At 50.2% G+C, this 14,611-nt stretch overlaps 1 protein-coding gene across 4 annotated transcripts in view; it reads right to left on the bottom strand.

Moving 5' to 3' along the window:
• Positions 1–14,611, bottom strand: part of SLC4A11 (solute carrier family 4 member 11) — a 217,339-nt gene that overhangs the window by 134,621 nt on the left and 68,107 nt on the right. Inside the window, exon 1 of one of the 4 annotated variants that reach the window (XM_019552991.1) lies at positions 14,577–14,605. The exons of the other annotated variants lie outside the window; for them this stretch is intronic. The gene's annotated coding sequence lies outside the window, so the exon portion shown is untranslated. Of the gene's footprint in view, positions 1–14,576; positions 14,606–14,611 lie in introns of those variants that run through there. 4 annotated transcript variants of the gene reach the window in all.

Here is a 14,611-nt window from a genome sequence, read left to right as displayed (position 1 = left end):
AACTTGCGCGAGTGGTAGAAAACATTATAAAATGTCCATATAGGACTAATTTTACCCTCCCAAAGTATGTATGAAAATCAATAAGCGACCATAAGTGCTAAAAGGTGCAGAGACAGAGCCCTGGAAGTATGCACAGAGTTTCCTTTCAACCAAAAAGAAGCGTTAAATACAGAGAAACCCAAAATGATACAAGGTGAGGTTTCAAAACCTGTCAACTCAAATTACACATCCTCATCAATTAAGAAATCAGCTTGATTAACGTCTGGATGAGAAGACTGAACAGAAATTCATTATTCACGCACTGCAAGAAGCGGTGCTTGGGAGGCGAAAGGTAGTCCTCCTGCCTTTGTACGGATGAAAGAGACCCCTGGGGTTGCCTTACACCAAGGTAAGAAAAAGGTGGTAATAATCCACTTAAGATTTAAGTGTAGACCCAGCAATTTATCACAGTGGTGAGATCATATTAACCCTTTATCACCTACCTGCAATGGGCCTCAGGTAGAGCAAAGTAGTGCCTTCAAGACTAACTGCCCGGGAACAGAGCATCTGACACATCAGGCTACCAAAACCTTACTCCTCTCTGCACCAGTCACCTTGAAATAAGTCCCTTATTTCCCACAAGAGGAACCAAAACTCGTGGTAGAGGTGATCTCTTTTCTTAGACCAATTGGGACTTTGGCAGTTAAAGGACAACCAAACATGGGCCAATGGGAGACTTTTGGCTTTAGGGTATTCCAGTCCAATAAGATCGGTCATCACGGTGTTCAGCTCCCGTACGGCTGAGAAATGCTTGTGGATTTGCATGTAGAGTTATCCTCCAGTACAGTCAACCTAGGTGGTCCTGACTTGCACCAAGGACCACGGGAGGTCCCATCCAACCCCAGGAGAGGCATTAAGCCGAGTTGCTCCTTGGTGCAACTCTTACACCAAGCAGTGCTCAAGTACACGAGGGCACAGAGCGGCTCCCAGTTGGTAAAAACCTGGTGGGATGGCCGAGACCCTACCTTTCACATTCAGATCTAGCCACTGTCCCCCAAGCCTTCGTAACCTCAAAGCTAGACTTGTTCTTCATTCAAGGCTGCCTGCAATGATGGCCCAGAAGCTGCAGCTGGTGCAAACCACAGCAACCATCCCCATCTGACAGGGCTGGGGCATCAGAAATGCGTAACTAGGGCTCCAGTGTCCGCACAATAGCTCGCTGGCACAAGTAGAGGTGCTAGTTTTGACCCAAACATCCTGACCCCTATCTACCCAAGGGACCACCCTCTCCCCTGTGCCCCATGGAGATTTCTAAGGTCATCGAGGAGCATCCTCCAGCAAGTACCATCAACGCACCAAGCTGGGCTGGTGAAAACACATGGGAGGTCATTCTCCGCGGTTCCCCTTTAGATCTGGAATTTCTTCCCTCTCGAAGTCCGCCAGAGCTCAGATGCCTCCCGCGCGAGAAGCTGTTTAGCAGGCAAAGCTGAACAGGGATATTTTTCAGCAGGGGCTTGGGTTTTCTTTGCTCTATGCTATTTTAATACTCAAATCAGCTTTTATACACGATTTGGTTTCTCCCGTTTTGTTCTCTTGCTTTAAAATTACTTTGCTCTCTTCTGTGAAGGTTCAGGGCAGCTCGTCAGCAAAGCTGAGACGCAGCAAACCGCCTGTCGCTGAAACGCGATACACGTTTCAGTTCAAGTTGTGATATGCATGGATTAAGGCGACTATCACATTTATAAAGTGTTCATGCATGTGTGCACAATATTACACCCCCCACCACACACGTCCTACCTACGCTCTTTACTCCTTTCGTTGGTGGGTTTTTAATGCGTTCCTCAAGGCACCTCACCCCTTCACAAAGGGTGCCAGCCCAGAAGGATCCCTTATGGGACGCATGCCTTCCTAGGACGTGGTGGAGAAGCCTGCATTGCCTATACCTGCCAAGGTCCAAAAGTTTCCCAAACTTCTGGGGTTTCATGCCAAGGTAAGGTCATTCATTCTCATGCCCCCCACCTGTTGGATGCTTTTGTGCACAGGCAGCAGTTACACGACTCTCATGCTCACGGGCAGTCGTGCCCCCTGTAGAAACCGGTCACATCCCCCCCGAGAGTTTGGAAAAAACTCTGCTCCAAGTCAACTTGAAAGGCCCATTCCCTTCCCTTGTCATCTCCGGAAAGGACCTGTGCAATACCAGGGCATATCTGAGAATGGGTGAGGCGGGCGTGTTTTCAGCGTAACATCGCTCTGCATCAGGCAGGCAGTGCCCCAACCACAGCACCGGTTGCTCATAATCCTCACCCAAACCCTCCGCCCACCCATACAATGAAAAGCTGCATCCTTACAGCCTACCAGACACTAAACATATTACACTGGAGATAATGCTCAGTATTTCTTACCACCCTTCACTCCCACCAATTAAAAAAGGAGCCCTTTTCTCAAATCCTATCAATCAAGATCACCCGATGGTAAATGTAAGAGCCCAGGCTGCAAGTGGGAGAACTAACATTTTTCACAATTGCTGGCTGCGAAGGAGAAAAGCATCATGCTGAAAGAGCGTAGCAGGCAGCATCCTCTGAACAGCACGCTTGCGAGCAAACAGACGCCCGCGCACCAGCCCCGGGATCAGACATGTCTGGTATCAAAGCGTTTGCCTTCACTGTATTTAATTTCGTCCCGTGTTGTTTTGGGCTTCCTACACTGCACCCAAAGCAGCAATCGCACCTTTTCATGGAAGGTCGCTGCAAGTAGGAACGACACACAGCTACCACAACCCTCGCGACCACGAACAACAAAAAGAGCTCGGTGTCGACACCCCCTACACCCTTCCCCAATCCTTTCTGAAGCTGACTCATCAAATCTAGCCCACCGGAGAGATGCGCAGGCGAGGGTGCCTCCCAGAAGCAATTCCCCAAAAGGAAGCTACTTTGAAATCCAGGCGATGTGCAGCTGCTTCAATAGCAGGATACGCTCTCCCGTTTCATTCATGCTCTTGGCCGGAGTTCCCGTACAGGTGTCACGTAGACGCAGCAGAGGAACTACGGCACCTCCACGTTTCCTGCGCCGCTCGCAGCCGCTTTGTCCAGCACGAGTGCGTGGGGTTTACGCACAACAGGAGCGCTTATTAGGCAATCAAGAAAAAGGATGGGAGCCAGGGAACTATGATGCATTGGGGTTTGGTTGAAAAGCAGACAAATGTTTTTTGTTTTTTTTTTTTAATTGGGCTATTTAGCATTTCTTTTTTCAGATGGAGGAAGAAAAAAAAAGGTGGGGGAGGGGGTTATCCAGAACTACTGCAGGAAACCCCTTAAATAACCACTGTGAACTCTAGCGTGATCACTATATTGGAGAGCAAGAAAGCCAAACTTCTTCTGGGATCCAGGCAATTGAAGCCAGCCCAGGATGGTCTTCTAAGGTTGGGGGGGGGAGGGGTGCGCAATGTTTTTGGTAGGTGTGCCATAAGCTAGCCCTGCACCCTCCCCGAGTGCCACTCCAACCCCCTTCCCTGATCTGCTGCTCCACTTTCTGCCCTGTGCTCCCTGCCTGATCTGCTGCTCTGCCTTCTGCACCACTTGACCTGCCCGTCCCCGCCCCCAGTTTGCCACGTGCCACACAGATGCTGGCCGAGCTGCTTGGACGCACCCGTGCTACACACCGGCCACCTCTCTCCTACAAGGAAAAGCTCTCCAGTGCAACCTTCAGATGTGCATGTGTGCACTAGAAGCAAAAACCTCATTAATAGCCCCCTCCTCTACCCAACTGAATTCACTTACAGGAGTTTAAATATTGCAACCTCATTGGAAAAAAAATAATTAAATACAATTTGTGGATTTGGGATCCTAAGCTGCAGGGCTTCCAACAATATTCTGGACAATGGTTAGGGCACCCCTCCTCTCTCAAGGCTGATCTTTGGCACTGGGCAGCTATGCTAAAAAGCTCCAGAAATAGTTAATGCAGCTCCAAAAATCCCCCTACAGGTAACTGCTGTGAAAAAAGATCATCATTTTGCCCTGATCCCACTGTGTTACAGCACTGGGAAAGCAATGGTATAAGAAGAGCATTAAGGACAGCTGTGATTTAGTTAACAGTTAAATGAAACGGATATCTAAAGCTCTCGTTTGGGGGAAAAGCATGCGAGTCGTCAAAACGACATGCTTGCCCCGGGTACCAGGAGAGGATTTTTAGGATGAGGTTAGGTCTAAGTATGTTGGTACAAAACCTTCTTTCTTCATCTAAAGAGACTTTCTAACGCAGGTAGAAAGGCACCGAGAAAAAGCAACCCTCTATAGCTATAGTGGGACCAAAACATGACTGTAAAAAAAAAAAAAAAAAAATTCTGCAAGCCAAAAAAGGCATCTGGTATGAACCCATGCCCAACTACAAATCCACACAAAAAAGTTAGCGGACTATAAACTCCTGAAAAACAAGTTTTATAACGGAAACACTAAAGGGATCAGAAGGAGAGCAATGCTGCTGAGTGCCGACAAAAATCACCTGGCAAGCTGACCCTGGTATCAATCAGTCATGGCTCTGGACAAAAAGCCCCAAAAATGCTATGCAAAGAAAAAGGGAATGCAGTCCTTGCCAGCAAGACTGAAAACAGCCTATGGAAGCACAAAAACAGCATGACTGCACTGGAGGAAAAAAAGTGAACAGAAATGGGAATCTTAAATGCTGATAAATCCATCAACCAAAGCTGCAAAACCCAGAAACTATGTGGCATTTCTACAGCCCGATCAATCACAAACCCCTATGAAGTAGCAGCAAAAAAAATGGGGTGAGGAGGGCGAGGAGGAAAGGGAGATCATGAAACCTGCATCTGGAATGCCGTTTTTTTCCTTCTCATCCATCAGCAAGTCCAAATCAAGTGGCCCGACATGCACAGCAAATACATTAGACTGACAGCATGCATCCTGGGATGCTGTTTCCAATAAAAACTGGTATGGTTCATCTGGATGGGTTTCAAGGCTACAGTAGCAAGGATGCTGCCCGGCTGCATTTGTCTATATTGTGTGAGATATCTAATATATGCATTCTCTTTCCACAGAGCTGTACACTTCACCCACGTGAGCCAGCAAAATGTAAAGCTCGACTGGCTGTTGCAAGGTTTGAGCATTCCCGTTTTTAACTAGAAAAACCTCTTGGGGTTAAGAACGCCCCGTGCATTTTCTAAAAAATTAATCCCAGCTCTGCACAGCAAACCCTAGGTCTTATTTAATTATACTGGTGGGGGAAGGCATTCAACATCCCTAAATACACAGGCAAGTAGATCAGAAATGAGCCCTAGATTTCATTACAGAGCAGCAAAGCCCATGGAAATGCATCAAGCATTGCCTTACTGGCATGGATTAAATAATTAAAGAGCTGACACTGCTTCTTTTCTACATTTCCTGTTCAAATGCATCACCCAGCAACAGTAGTGCTTCAATATTTGCAGACCATAAAACTTACCTGCACTACTTCTCAAAAGAAAATAAAAAAAAGGAGAGGTGCTGTTAAAAGCTGCAAAACACCTTTAGGTCCCCTGGGCTTGCCGTCTTCCCTAAAAAGCTCCTAAAAAAGCCACCACCCCTGCTTTCCAGTGCCACTTGCATTCAGGTGGCAAGAGAGGCAGTGGCTTGCTGTTCCTCGGCGTCTCCGATATGAATCCATCCAGGGCATCTTTCGCTCGCACTTCCAATTGGTGAGCGGCAAATGGGTGGAGTGAGAGCACGACCCACGGGATCCCAGATGTGCACGCTCCCGTCCTGCTCTCGGAGATCCCCCCACCCCGGCGCAGAAGTGAAACGACTGGGGGAACGAAGATGCTGGCGATCCAGGGGAGAAAAAAAATTCATTCAAAAGCAATTCGCATGCCACCGTGGGGCTGGCTATCCTGCAACTTGGGCTCTCACTGCTGCAGCCACCGAGATTTGCTGCCTCTCTTTGCTATTTGCCTCTGGTAGGAAGGAAGGGGAAAAAAAAAAAAAAAAAAAAAAAAAATTGAACAATTAAAGTGACCCTGCACATCGGAGCGAGCGCATTGTGCTGGAGACCACACCGAGCGAGCTCCAGGTTCCTCCTTAAGAAACCTCTCTGACAGCCAGGCACCGAGCTGAACCGAAGAGATGCTGTACCTTGCAGAAAGGAGTGCAGGGAAAACAAGGCAAGGATGTGGAGACGCTGGAAGAGGAGGGTGAGAAAAAGAAAAAATTAAACCCTACTGCCAAAAAGGTATAACAGCTCGCTCAAAGCTGCAGCCGCTGTATTCTGCAAAGCGGGGGTTTTCTGCCCGATAACATCAAACACATTTTGATCTTGCTCTGCGACTTCCGTCGTGTGAGAGTAGCATACGGAGCCCAGCCTTGCATCCAGGCAACTGAACGGTTATATGCACACGGTTAGCGGCTATAATCAAAACTCCCGGATAAAAGGGAGATACCAAGGGGGTGAAAGGAGGGATGACAGAGCGCAGGGAAGAGACATCAGGAATGTCCACTGGGCTTCGACAATTAAAAAGAAACCGAACACTTCACAGTTAGAAACCAAAGACAAATCACGAAGCCTAAAAAAGCCTGTTGCAAGAAGGGTTACAGTGTTTTGGTGGTTGCTCACGTGACTGATAATAAGCGTGTGCACTGCACACACACAACCCTCCAATACATAAGACACGCAGGTCTCCAACATTAGGAAACATGTAAAAAACCCCCCCCAAAAAAAAAACCTCGCACTACCAGACGCATCCAACCAACTAGGGATCTGCTCTCCAGCCCTGCTTTTTGCTGGCTACTCGCCTAAGAAACAGCAGTACCGAAACCAACTCTAGCCGTTCTCCCCGCAACTCGGTTCCTCCTAGAGACTCGCTTCCTCTGCACTAGACCACAAGCAGCAAAACACATGCAAAGAAGTTCAAAACATATATTCTTCAATTGTACTCCCTGGCAGGACCCCAGATCAACCCGCTTTCTCAAAGCCCATGAATTAGGGGGTCGCTTCCTCAGGCAGGGACAGTCTTGTACAGCTCCGAGCACACTTACACGGAGACCAGAAACGTGCCACCCATACGTGGACATTATGGGCACGGAGAGCAGTTTAAGGGGGGGGATGTTTATACGTACCTACATACCTTTAAAAACCCTAGAATTTAAAATACCTAGTAGATAGGAGTATGGATTTTTGCAGGTGTTAGCTTTTATTGGACTGACTGTATAGAGATGGTTGGGGAGAAGAGTTAGAGAAGAAGAGGTGCCAAGTACCCTTCCTCAGGAGCTAAAAAGATGAACCTGGGCAAAACTCCAGATACACTTATGCCCGTAAAATTGGGCTTAGCAGCCTTCCATGGCACCAATACATTGCATGGCATCTCTGCTCGAGGCACTCTCAAGACGGACAACTGAAATTTCCTTCTCATCACAAGTGCATGAAAAAGAAAAAAGTTCCCTTTTGCAAGTTTTGCCGCAATTCCCGCACATTTATTTACACCTTTATTTAAAGCCGCAGACTCTGCCCCACACCCCCCCAACCCCAAACCTCCAGACACTTTTCAGCTTTTAAAAGGAATATTTAAATCAGATTGAAATAAGTTGGACTGAACTAAACCCAGAGGGCTGCCCTTGTCCAGCAGCTTCCCCATCCTCCCCCCTCCACCAGCGTCGCGTGCCCAATTTCAAAGAGAGGAGGTTTTGGTGACAAAAGTAAAAGCTGGCAAAAACTGTCATTTCTCATCTTCTGTTCTTCCTGGAAGTGGTCTGCTGGCCAGCTGTACTCCCAGCTCGCTCCCCGCGCTCTCGTGCGCCAGGTTGAAAGGCAGCACGAAGGAAGGACGCAAGCGGGGATGCTCAGGAGGTCTGCGTGTGCGAGGTGGGGGGTGGTACGGGGCACCAAGGCTGTGCAGGACCTTGGTGCTCTTTCCCTCGGGCGCCGGATGCGCATCTCCCAGGGTCTCCACGCAAACCGTCTGGTGCGCTTGGGCAGTAGCAGCCTTAGGGGTGGGCAAACCAAGCAACCGTCTGGGGCCCCATGCCTTAGGGGACCCCAAAATTTCACAGCAATTTTTGGGGGGGGGAGTTTTTGCAAGCAAGTGGCTCTATTTGCATTTTAACACTCGACTATTTATCCAGTTCCCCCCTTACAACTTACTAAAAACTTTGTTCTTGCTTCAACTTAGGCTTCCACGGGGTCCCAAATGACTCTCTTGCTTGGGCCCCCAACAACCCTAAGGCCGCCACTGGCTTGGGCCTGTAGGGAGCCGAGCGAGCGCTGCTTGAAGATTTCGTGGTTTCACAGACATTAGGGCTGGAAGGGATCTCGGAAGATCGAGTCCAGGTGATCAGCCACCGTGCTAGGATAGCTGCCGAGGCACCAAGGCGTGCCAAAGGAGTTGGGTTCGAGTGCTGGGACCTCTTCTGGAGGTGGGGGTTGGACCAAATCGCCTTTAAAGACCCCTTCCAAGCCTGCGATCCAAGGCACTGAGGACATCTTAGGACTGCCACCAGTTTGGCAGGCAAGAGAGTCACCACCATGAAGGGGAGCTTCTTTTTGCCACGATCCTGCAAAGCCCCCAGACCAGCTGGTTTAGGGCCCCCTCCCAACCCCAGCTCCCCCAATTCGCACCAGCCCACCCTGCGGTTACCCCAGACATTGTGCAGGCTCTCTGAAAAGGTACAGTAACCAAAATGCGGTCAAAGACAGACTATATTAATCGCGCAGACAGCGAGGAGGAGATGCACAGGCTGCAGGGGTGGAACAGGGCAAGCTGAGGTTAAAAAGAGGAACCGAGAAGAAAAGAGAAGTGAAGTGAAGGGTTGCGGAAGGAGGGGAGAAAAAAATCACACAGCTGCTCATTTCCTCATCTCTCCGGGCTTGCAAAGGGGGACATGCAATCCAGGAAACTCCTTACCGAGTTTGGAGGGTGGTGACAAAGGAAGAAAACACAATATTAAACCACAACCTGCCCTGTGCAAATGCAGCGTCTCCGCCTGGCTCTCTACCCACGTATTCAACAGCGCCACGGCACAGATGCAAATAGATGCGACGGCACCGGAAGAGACCGACGTCTAGCTCTGCGGCAGACTGATAAGCCGGTTCTACGTTTCGAGCCATGTTAGCATTATTATGATCTTGCCTGTGAATAGTGCGAGCGCGCCTGCTTTGTGGGCAACGAGCGTTTAAAAAAAAAAAAATTCTTAAAATCAAATGTAGACGGCCCCAAATCTGTAGCAGACGACACTATTGCAACGTGAGCAAAGGAGGCAGACCTCGGCTCGCACACCTGTAAGAACAGGTGCCCTCTGCTCCTCCCGGCAGGCAGCAGCCTGGGCTGCGATCGGCGGGGACACACTCGAGTCTCCGACGCCCGACCTCCTCTACACCGCCCACACTTCCCCGTGGTCCTGTACCTCCCTGCCTTCACATCCCCGCTGACCTTGGCCCCTCCAACAACTCTCCCACCCTCCTGCAGCGCACCGACGTCCCCGCCAGCCCCTGGCTCCGACCAGCCGGCAGCAGTACGAAACTGGAGTCACCGTAGTGCGTCCAGGCCTATGAAGATGAAAGCGCTTGCCACTTGCTCTGCACGCGAGGGAAAGAGCGAGCTCGTAGGAAAGGGAGAAGACGCAGGAGGGCCCAACAAAAACGCAGACAAGGTTTGTGCCCCGCAGGCCCGATATAAAGGGGTACCTGTTAGCCGCCAGGTCTAAATAACAGACAACAGCCATCACCTAGCCCAGGCCTTGATTTCTGGAGCCTCTCCGGTAGCATCCTTCGTGCGTGCAAGCAACACGGCTATTTCACCTCTGCCTCCCTATTTACTCCCTGGTTTGGGAGAGCAGGGTAAGGATGACGGCACTTCCCCATAACCCCCAGGCCCTCCCCCCAAGCCTTCTGCCTCTTCGTGGTCCTGCTTTGCTGGACCAGTTGGTTAATCTCCAAAACAGGTCATCGCGCAGCCCGGGAACGGCTCGATGTACGTCTCATCACCAGCGCAGCTTCATTGCGTCCCTCCTGCCCAGCCCATGCCTAGGGGGGTCTTCCCCTCAGGAGCACTAACAAACCTGTTTGGAGTTGGCGGGCAACGCGACCATCTGGAGGAGCCAAAAAAAGAGAGCCAGAAGGTCAAGTTTGCAGTTGCACAGCCGTGGTCACGTAGGTTTGACCTGCTGCATAAGAAAATCCTGGGAAGTCATACCTCCACCATGCATATTGGACTTGGGACCGGGACACCGCTTGTTGGACGCTTATTTAGGAGCGAAAGGCTTTCCAGAGAGGACCGATCCGCCATGACCCGTTGTTCAGCATTACAACGTTTCCACCTCATTCCTAAAAATTGGAACTGGCTCGAGCTCCAGCGTCCGGCCATCGGATCTTGGTATAGCTTAGTCTCCTTGAGCGAAGAGCCTCCTATTAACACTCCCATCACTTTATGGGACAAGTTCTCCCTTACCCTTGCCTTCATTCAACCTCAACAGTTGAAGTTCCTTGATGTGCTCAAAAAAAAAAAAAAAAAGGCAGAGCAGGTTTCCCCAATCCTTTTCAAGAGGCCGACAGAGGTTCAACCTTGTTTCGGATGCACCGGCAGCAGGGATGAACACAGGACTCCAAAAATACTCATCCTACTGCCCAACGCATAGGCAATGTCCACATGTCCTCCATCCCCATCCCACCTTGTGACCTGGCTCATAGCCCGTTGTGGGGGGCTTTAGTCACAAAGCTTTGAAACTGCCCCCAATTCCTCCAGTTTCCCCCGAAAGTCTAAACAGGACGAAACGAAGCTTGGAGCGAGAGCTGGCAGGGGTGGGGACTTGACACGGTCTCTTCTTCCAGAGATAGCTGGCACACGACGGGGGAGGGCAGAAGAGGAAGGAAGGGGGATCCTGTGATTAGAAATCAGATCACAAGGGAGCAACGCCCCATGCAAATGCTTACCCATCTCGCTACCGGCCGCCGAGTCTAAAGTCCGGTCTCCAGGCCCACATTGTAATGCAGCAGGGCAAGGTGCTCTCCGCTTTACACCGAGCCGACCTCTCCTGCGCAAAGCCGCAGCACAACTTAAAGGCGGACGGGAAACTTATGTACAGCAAGGGTGTCAAAACCTGGGGTCCGGACCCCCAAGGCTAGCAGAGGGGCTAGAGCCTGCTGCTGAAATATGGGGCAGAGCTGTGGGGAATGGCATATCCAGCCTGGAGCACAGGGCGGGTTTGATACCCCCGATGTACAGCAAGCTTTGCGAAGGATGGCGACACCTCAGTGCCCCTCTCACAGGGGCATCGTCCTCCCCTGCCACCATCTTCTTACTTTAGCAATCCACAGCTTTTGATGTTGCTCTCCTAACCCACCCCCCCAAAAAACCCACCCAACTCCATCAGCTGCAATAGAGGAAGCCAGTTGCGTTTCTTTTTGTGCTGTACAGGATTTAAATTTACTGGGTTCCAATTAATTTTCACAGAGCACACACAGCTGGAAGAGGGAAATAAAGAAAAACCAAAAAAACAAAACAAAAAAAACAAAAAACGGTGAGCTTTGTTTTGATGGCAACAGCACTGCACAGGTGTTCCTGGCTGTATTCGCTGCAAAACCTTTATTCCTGATGAGCAAGAAGGCAGGCACGCAGCTGCGCTCCTGGAATCCAGGAGGACTTTGCAAGGCCAGAAGCGAGACAGACATTGAGCATTTTCAGTATGAAAAAGAAAAAAACAAAACAAAACAACAAAAATAACCATGGAGAGGCAACAGAAGAAACCCACCCTGCCATGGTTACAGTTTGGAGGTAGGCAGTTTGCTAAACACTGCATCATATTTTGGATTTGCTGATTATCAGAAGCTTCGCACTACATGCCGGACTCTCCTTAACTTGGTTTCAACTTGGCAGGTGGAAAAAGAAAAAAAGTTGATTAAAATCAGCATTGCAATCAACTACGAAAACAGAACCCCTTTCCACGATGAGATCGCAGAGCTCTTTCAGGAGAGCTCGGCATCACGATCGTCCTCAGGTCAAACGGTGCCGCTCGGCTTCCCCGTCGCAGGATCACGAGGCGTGACCGCGTTTCGATGACCCCGCCCGACATACTTGTTCACAGTACTTTACCTATTTATTTACAGGGCAGATGACTTGGTTTCATGTGATGTGTCATCTAACATATCGCAACAGCTTGCGTTATTCAACGTCCCATAATTACTCCGAGTGAAATCCTTTAGCAGGAAGCGAGGCGTCGAGAAGCATTCCTTCTCTCGAAAGGATTCTGGCTGAGCAGGTTGCTGCTGCGTGCGCCGGTAGCTTTTGTTGGATGGCACAGATATCTGCTGCCTTAAAGAGAGCAATGGCCAACATCCTAGAGGTCTTTTTTACCCCACCCAGGACAATGAGGAAATGACTTTTCCCCTTCATTTGCTACGCGTCTCGTATCTAAATACGACCTATAATCCAAGTGCATGAACAGCAGTGCCCCGCGGTACTCCAAGGAAGGCGCGTACTGCAATTACTGGACTTGTGGGTTATTCAAATCCACGCGCACAGACACACAGCGACAGCTTTAGCGTCTTCAGTGCCTGAACTCGGAGCTAAGCAGATGACTGGGAAGCGAGCGATGTAGGCCCTCCTGAACTAGCACCAGCAGACTATTGCACACTTGATCAAGCCATTTCGGTATGCCGCGGTTCTGAAGATGCAGTGCTTTTTTTTTTTTTGTTGGCGCCCTGAGCAAACTAAAAGTTATTATAGAGGACTCCGCGGAAAGAATAAGTTGCATAATCCTCCAAACCGGTTGCTATAAGCCGTGGCGCCAGCACTTTGCAGGTTAGTACACCACAACCCTTCCGTACAACAGCGGCTTTCCAAATGTACTTGGAAAAGTGCAGTTGGGCTTGGCTTTTCCCACCTATACGTCAACCTAGCGTTTCTAACCGCGTTCAACTCATGGAGCCTCAGACCTTAGTCAAGAACCAAAAATATCCCCAGTGCCAAGCCTCAGGTGCAGGTGAATCTGGAGCAGGGGTGGGGATTTATTCCTGTACGACATCATCACTAAAAAAGAAAAAAGAAGTAGCAGCTACGCAAAGGCCAGCGGTGTCGGAGACCATCAAGGCCAAGATGCGCTAGTGTAGCCAAGGCTCCCCCTTCCTCCACAAAGAAGAATGAGGCCACGCTGTACGCGACCACAGGTGTACAAGGGCAGACTTTTCCACTGTTGCCCAGCTCGTCCCAATACACAGCTGTGTGCGAGACCGGGCTGCAAAAGCAGGCCGCAAGAACAGCCCAGGTGAGAAGCACAAAATAAATGCCTATTATACAGAGGGCTTTGGCTGCAGACCAGAGTATTTTATTCCAGCAGGGTCAACAGCTCCCTATGGAGGAATAGTAACTGTTCCAGCGAAGCAACAAAACAGCTCAAATCTTAAGCCAGCGAGGCACTAGTTTTACAGAAAAAAAAAAAAACACCCTTTGGAAAAAAGAAAGCCCCAAACAACAGGCGCTGCAGCTCTTCCTGTAATCTAAAAAGGATGAGGATGAAGGCTTGGAAGACATCCAAAGTGCCATCAGATAGACATTATTCACATGCACGCTTCTGGCATCAACACTGTCTGTTTGGAAAACATCAAACTCCAGCAAAACGCCCCAAAATTAACACCCAAAACCCTTCACACCCAAGCGCCTGAGCAAGGGAGCTGGTGGATCCAAGCGAGCAATCCGGCGTTTGGAGAGAAATAGGGCAGGTTTTAAAGAGACGCAGCAAATTTCTTACGCCGACCGGAGGGGAAAACCCCAAACCCGACAAAGAAAAAAGAAAGTTACAGGTACGTGCGAGTACCACTTCCAAAACAGCCTTGTAAACTAGGCAGCTGTGCCACCTACAGCTCCCTCGGCTCCAGAACAAAACACTTTCAGAAGATGGGAAACTCCAAATCCAGTGTTAGCTAAGCCTCATAAAAAAGGGAAAATAAAAGCAGCAATACAAACCCCACCGCGACTGAGGAAGCAGCAGGGATCTTCCCCCCTCCCCTTGTTTGTTTAAATAAAACACAACACATAGAAACAAACTTGCACAATGTTTAAAAAGTGGGCCTGCTCGCCTGATTGCAAAAAAGTTTGGACCAAATATAGAACCCCGTTTTGCAGCGCGTCTAAAAACGAGAAGGATTTTTACACCTGCATGCATGAACTCCCACCCCCTCTCACACACACAAGTATGCATTAAGATAACGTGTGTGCACGCGGGGGGGTTACATACAATATAAAACACACACATCTCTGTACCGTGGTACCCGCGCAGTCCCACCCTTCCCATTTCACAAGCGAACCAGGGTTGACGAGCTGGAAGGGGTACTGCAGTCTCCCTTCCCCGTGGCGGGAGCCAGCCGCCCCAGCCCCCAGCCCCCCCGCGCCGCTCGGCGGGTTTTAAACCGCCAGCGAGTGAGCGCAAGTGTGCGCGCTCGATGCGCGCGCACGTTCAGTGCCCCCACGTGCGCAGACACACACACACAGTGCCTCCACGTGTGCGTGTGCATCCCCACACACACACACACACTGCCCGCAGGTGCGCACACACCCACGCCGAGTGCCTGCGCGCACGCACGCCGCCCCTGACAGCGCCGCGGGAGCACTCGCGCGGGCCGGGTCTCACCGCATGGCTGGAGGTGGAAGACGCGCCTGGCCGCC

Source organism: Crocodylus porosus, unplaced genomic scaffold (assembly GCF_001723895.1).
Source record: "Crocodylus porosus isolate Cpor-Errol unplaced genomic scaffold, CroPor_comp1, whole genome shotgun sequence".
NCBI lineage: Eukaryota > Metazoa > Chordata > Crocodylia > Crocodylidae > Crocodylus > Crocodylus porosus.
The sequence above is the reverse complement of the archived record's forward strand: the minus strand, read 5'-3'. Positions and strand labels throughout refer to the sequence as shown.